Below are 7,336 nucleotides of genomic sequence, written 5' to 3'. Positions count from 1 at the left end.
TTCAAACCATGTCACTCCCCAAGCAAATTAGATTTCGAGCAGGAAAACATTGTGGCTGGGAGAGCCTTCTAGATTGTAGCCCAGCAATCTCTCGCCTCCTCCACATATCTGGAAACGGTGGGACACGGTGGGACACGGTGGATGTCCTAAGTCATGTGGATACCTGCAATCTTTCCACCAGCTCCACTTACGGAGTCTGCAATTTCAACACTGACTTCCTTGTGGCTGAGATTCCAAGCATATGGGCTCATAATCCCAAGGGTAACCATCCCAGCCTTGTCCCCACAGGCCCTGATGCCCGTGCTCCAGCTTCTCTCTTCGTGTCCTTCTCTTTCCCTTGAACTCAGAATGAAGCCTGACACTAGGTAGGTACTTAGATCAGCGAGATGAATTACAGTAGTCTGCCTAGTAAGTATGACGGTCAATAATCCCTCTACAAAGCAAATGCCTGCTCTCCACTGCTGGACCCCAGGTGCTATATCCTGCTTGCTTGGTATCTGCACAAAACTCTACCATGGATTCTTGTCCCTGCCCCATGTCCAGTCTTCGTTACCTTGACCCAATCATTAAATATTTGCCTGCCGGGAGAGAGAAAGAGGCAGCTATAATCTCTGATAGACCCAGACTCTAGAACACATCTTCTGTATAGCACGCCCAGCTGAGCCAGCACCCTCAGAACCCACCTGGATCCTGTGGGTGTGTCTGTTGTAGCCTACTTCCACTTCCCTGCTAAACCTTGTTATTCTGGTAGCTAACTGAACTACTGTCCCTGGAGATGTCTCAGTCCAAATTGACCTCACATGCATACTTTTCACCCCACATATAATAAGCTGCCTCTGGCTTTGGAAAGCAGCTTTAGATTTAGAAACTCCATTTCTATCCAATTCAACACCACTTGATTCTAAAACCCTTTGTGTATCAAGTTCAAGCTAGAGAAAGTTTTGGGACTCTGCTCAAATTTACCATTGATTTTTCATCATCAATTCTAGGTGACAGAGATGTAAATATTAATAAGTCACATCCACTATCTCCTGATGAAGGCAGATGTGTAAGCAAGCAGCTATTATATGAAGTTATAAATGCTAAAATAAAAATATCATTAAAATGCTATTGGAATGTCAATAACTGAAGAATTAATCCTACGGGGAAAGGTCAAAGAAAGCTTCAAAATAGATATGATGTCTGAGCTAAGTTTAAAAGGTGAGTAGAGCATCACCAGATAGAAAAGGGGAGAGACATTATATTTTGATTTTTCTTTCCTTTCTAACCTGAGGCTAGAAATAGCTTTGTGAGCTAATATTTCTCAGCTTGCAAACACCATCTTCCACAATCCATCAGAATTTCCTCTTTTTGCTTTTTTTCTTTTTCCCTTTAAGTTTTCAACTCCTCAGGATACCTTTGTAGTGATATCCCTGAATACAGTTGTTGATGTCCTTAGGAAAGTGTTTCCAGGAACCTCAGGGCTACAGAGATCTATGGATGACCAAGTCTTTGTTTAAAATGGTGTAATGTTTGCATATAACTTGTGCACACTCTCCCACATAATTTATTTTTTCCTTTTGTATGTTTATAATTGAAATAGAATTACACCACTTCCCCCTCCTTCCTCTCTTTAGCTTTTCCCAAGTACCCTCACTCCAACTGCTCCCAAGTCTCATCAACTATCTTTATTATCATTACATATATAATACATATTAGGTATATAATATGTACATTATACATATATATATATATATATATATATATATATATATATATATCCTGCTGAGTCCAATTTTGTTCTTTGTGTGCATACGACTTTAGGTGTGACCACTCTTCACTGGACAATCAATAAGCAGGCCCATCCCTGGGAGAGGCTAATTCTCCTCTCAGTATTCATTAGTTGTCTGTAGTTCTTTGGTTAGGGATGGGACTCCCTTCCAGGTCAATATGTCTATCAATATCGCCATTGCTCTTGTTTATGCAGCCATTTCTAGGAAAGATTGCTTCATAGCAGACTTCCTGGTATTTTGGCTTTTACAATCTTTTTACCCCTTCTTGCATAGTGTTCCCTGAGCCCTAGATGCAGGAGCAGTGATGTAGAAGCATCCACTGGTGCTGGGCTCCCCATGATCTGTTGAGCTTTGCATTGTGGTTTCCGTGATAGTCTCTATTTGTAGTAAAGAGAGACTTCTTTGATATCCCAAATAATTTAAACCATCTCAAGATTACTTACAATATGAAAGGCAATGCAAACCTTATGTAAATAATTGATATATTACATTTTGAGGGAATAACCAAAAATCTATACATGTCTTATACAAATGTATTTTCTTCAAATATTTTCAACACAAAATTTGTTGAATCCATAAAGATGAAACCTGCATATACTGAGGGCCAACTGTATGCCTTGTACTTGTATAAGACACAGTACTCTGTTATGTATATGTGGATTTTATTTATATAAATTGTATTATGCTGTAAACACCATCCCTTTCCTTACATTGTTCACGTCAGACTCCTTTTAAATATCTACGAGTGCTGTTGTTCTGTCTTCTGCTACAATGCAGTGCTCTATGGTCTTCACAGAAGCCTCATCTTTTTCATCAGCTCCGCTAATAAATACCTAGGCTGCTTCTAAGTAGCTCCCCTCATAAAGAATATTCTCCAGCCGCCGACTGTGAGGACGTGAAAACAGGAGAACTGCAAGGGGTGAACTAGCCAGGGCAGTGCTGGAGAGCTCCCCCTGGTGGTGAGGACAGGGGAGAGCTGGCGGGCTGACCAGCCCTGCAACTACCCCGGCCCAGAACCAGGGCTATAACTTGGCCCATCCCAACATACACACCATCTATGATCTGCTGGAGTACATGAAGGGACTGATCCTGCAGATCCTAAGCTGCAGGATCTCATGACACAGGGCAACAAAATGATATCCAGGAAAAGTTTCAGTGAGGGCCCAGCATGGATAGTGTAACAGAAACCAGAGGCCTTGAAACAGACTAATGACTCTTTGCAATGAACACTTGCATGTAATACTTGTAAAAAATGGATAAAAGGGTTTACTGCGTGGCTCACCGTGTCACACTACAGCTTCCACGATGAGACTGATTTTCCTTTGCTTCTTTTTTCTCTAAAATTGTATTTTATTTTATTTTATTTTATTTTATTTTATTTTGGGGAGAGGTTGCAAGGACAGAGGCAGATATGAAGGGACAGGGAAATGAATAGGATTGAGAGGCATGATGTGAAAGACATAAAGAATAAATAAAAAGAAAGTTATAAAAGAACATCCTCACATCTGTCCTTTTACAGGCATGAATTTCCTCAGTTATAATCCCAGAGTTGGGATTGCTGGGTCATGGAGCATCTGCATACTAAATTCTATGTATTTATAACATATATAATTACTATATCTACACGATATTTGCAAAATGCTTTCAAAGTATGTGTCTTCAGGAAAGATATATTTGAAAAGCAACCACATTCCAGGCACTATTCTCGTCATAAGAGATATAACAGTGAACAAAGTCCCTTTCTCAATGAATTTATAGTTGAGTATGAGAAATGGCAATGACTTATAAATGCATAATGAAATATCAAGAGAAAATTGCCATGTCAAAAAATAAAGTGGGGTTGGGGTCAGAGAGTAGAAAAAGACCTATTGTAGAAAAAGTCTTTAGAGAAAATCTGCTGGAGGGGTGATATTTAATGAGAAGCCCGAGTGAAGTGAGAGAGCACCATATAATGAGTGAGGGTGAGTGAGACCACTGAAGTCAGGGGGAAGAGCAAGGCTTGGGGGTTCTCTCCCTCTCTCTCTCTCTCCCTTCCTTCCCTCCCTCCCTCCCTCCCTCTCTCTCTCTCTCTCTCTCTGGTATGTGTGTGTGTGTGTGTGTGTGTGTGTGTGTGGTGTGTTCAGAAAGAGGACAATGCCTTAGGATTTTTAGCCAGTGGATTCTACTAGACAATAATGTTAGCAAATGCTTAGCACCACACACATGCTCACTTCTGTCAAACCATGAAAGGAGCTCAGTTGGAAAGGTTTGGAAAGGTCCTTCTTTTGGCAGAAGGACAGTGGGGTGAACAGAGGCCAATGAGAAGGGCTGTGGCCTGTATCAGTACAGTATTTTTTAGGCTACTGTTGTTTAGTAGCTGTAGAAAAGCATTTGCTAGTTTTCTGAATGACCCAAGGGACCTGGTTTCAGAGCCAACCATTGAGCTGATGGTTCTCATCCACCTTGATCACCACAGGAAAGGTACCTAGACTATGGTTCACATGGGAGAAGAGTTTCCTTCAAGAACTGAGGAGGAAGTATTCAGAAGATAAGCTGGCCCCAAATGCATCCTTTGTTCATTGGGAGTTTAGAGCACACAGCATCTCAGCATGATATCCCAGGTTAGTGCCCAAATAATCAGCTAATTGCTTGGGTTTGAATATAGCTGAACAAATCCACCTTCCCAAGGCATGGCCAGAGGTTTGAGGAACTTGATTCTGGCTACATTTCAACACCATGCACCAAGGCTCAGATGACTCTGCCAGGAGGAGAATTTCTCACTTTCTTGCTTCTTCCTAATCCTACAGCACAGTCCTAGAGTTGAATGGGGTTTACAGAAAATATGAGGAGATATTGGGCATCACTAGAAATTGGTATGATGAAAGTATAAACAGGAAAGAGAAACCATGTTTCACCCACTAGGTTGGCAGACATCAAAGGGGTTGACAACATCCAGTGTTTGGGAGAGTGGGCGGAAATGGCCACCTTGGTGGGAGTGTAATTGGCAAAGACATTTTCGAGAGCAATTTGGCAGCTCCTAGAAACATTCAAAATGGTCAGAGTCGTTGGCCCAGCAAGCCCTCTTTCAAGCCAACCTCTTAAAATTCTATCCTATAGATACATTTATGTGTGTACCCAAAGATAGATGATATCTGGGTAGATGGATCGATAAAGATATACATACATACATACATACATACATAATGGACAATGCAATTGGCCTAAATGCTTATCTACAGGTAATGGATTATGGCATATTTGTGCAATAAAGGCCTTGGTATGTACTGACAAGGAAAGACACAATAATATGGGCATAATAATTAGAGGCTAATTAGGACAGCATCATTACACACATGTACACATGTATGTATGTTTGCAAAGGAACTATACTTTTATACTGATAAGTATTTTTCTAGAATATATGGAAGCATGCTTCAACTGTTAACTTCATCATCTCCCAGGGAAGAAGAATCAAAAGAGTGAGTGGCAAGTGTAGTTGCAAAGGTTTTCTGTATCTCCTTCTAGTTCAGCACTCAGGTGTTACAAGAGTATTCAAAGGCATTTTTATACACAAACAGAAACTAAAGGACTGTGTACCATTGTGCTTCATCTTCATCCTCACCTACACCATTATCACCCCCGATCACCCACTCAAACCCTTGAACCTTTTCTTTTTGTTAGCCCACGAAAAAGCTGGAATCCCAAGCATTCTTACTGTGGCTGATGGCATCTCTGTCAGCTGTTAATTATTCATTCTAATGGAAGGGGCTGGAGGCACAGATAATGCAAAATCAAGAGGAGTAAATCTTTCTGAGTCTGATCTACTCCTCTTCTGGATCCCTTGGGAGTCACTTGCTTACAATAGATATTTACTCAGCAATGAGCATCGATTGATATAGATTGATATTTGTCTCTGCAATTCCATGTCCTCCATATCCTCAGACCTAAAGATTCACACTGCTGCTCAGTGGCTTCCTAAGAGCTTTGCTGGCCTTTTCCTGATAGTGATATCTGACCTCTCTGGAGGTATCCCCCTAATATTTTCAAGCTCTAGTCATTACCCACCAATGGGCTATTCCTTTCATGAATAAAATAGATGATAGATGTCCTTGTTTCTTTTCTTTAAAAAAAAACTTACTAAACTGATGGATTTGTCCACTTGTGGCTCAGAAAGCACAAACAAATCCAAATAAGAATGAAATTGCTAGAAAAAATTTTAGTGGCAACTGTAACTACTGACAAAGATAAAGAACAAGTAGAACCCATACTTTCCTAATTGGAGTCTATAATGGTTTATAAAAAACTCTTTGGGAAACTGGCAACTTCCCATAATCACACATCTGGCCCTATTTCCCAGCAATTACATCCCCAGCTAATGCAGTTATTCAAGAGAAATGAGAATAGGTTCACAAAAAGACTTAGACCTGACCACTGATAGCAACTTCATTTGTGATAGCCACAAAAAGGAATCAACCAAATGTCCACCAATAGGCAGATGAATTGACAAACTGTGGTATACCTATACAGTGGTATGTATCCAATAATAAAGATGAATCAGTTGACAATTCTTGCAACAAGTTGGGTGAATCCCAAAAGTACTTTGTTGAAACTATACCACACCTGGGCATGTACTCAAGAAACTACATGCCCTGCCACAAAGACATCCATGCTTATTACTGCTTTATTCACAATAACAAGGGACTATAACTGGTTTCAATGTCTATCAATAGATGAATAGATAACAAAAAAATGTGATACACACACACACACACACACACACGCACACACACACACACACATACACACAACTCCACACAACAGAATTTTATTTAGCTGTAAAGAAAGAAGAAAATTTTGAGAAAATGTATGGATCTGAAATATATAATATTTAGCAAGGTGACCCAAACTCAGAAAGACACACAAAAAATACATGTTGTCTCTCATATGTGGATCTTAGCCTGTAATATGTGCGTGCATGTATACAAATGGGTGTAAATATGAATAAAGCCTAAAAGACTAGAAAGAAGACCAAGAGAGAGTGAAAAAAAAGTTTAGAAAAACCAATTTTACTTTGGGGGAAAAGGGGAGATGAGATGAGGGGTGAAGGGTCCCTGAGGGGTCCCAGGATGAGGGAGGGTAGTCCTGGGACCAGGAAGGTTTGATTGATACTTATCTGGAGTAGATCTGACCTGTCCATGTAGGTCCAAGCTGGCTCTGGAGCTCGGAAGAAATTTTTAAGTTTATGAAGGAGATAAATTTTAAGCATATTAAGAAGCAACAAGAGGGCATTTAAAATCTTGAGCTGAGAGCCATGATATTATAATGTTTAGTACTCTGCTATCAGAATTTTATTGATTAATGTTAGCAAGAGAGGGAGGAGAGAGAGGGAAGAGAGGAGAGAGGAGATAGGAGGGAGAGGGAGGGAGGGAGGGAGGAGAGAGAGAGAGAGAGAGGGAGGGAGGGAGGGAGGGAGGGAGGAGGAGGGGGAGAGAGAGAGAGGGAGGGAGGGAGGGAGGGAGGAGGAGGGGGAGAGAGAGAGAGGGAGGGAGGGAGGAGGGAGGGAGGGAGGAGGAGGGGGAGAGAGA

This window comes from Peromyscus californicus, unplaced genomic scaffold, assembly GCF_007827085.1.
Source record: "Peromyscus californicus insignis strain IS unplaced genomic scaffold, ASM782708v3 Scaffold_10__1_contigs__length_136768540, whole genome shotgun sequence".
Lineage (NCBI taxonomy): Eukaryota > Metazoa > Chordata > Mammalia > Rodentia > Cricetidae > Peromyscus > Peromyscus californicus.
Note: the sequence above shows the minus strand (reverse complement) of the source record.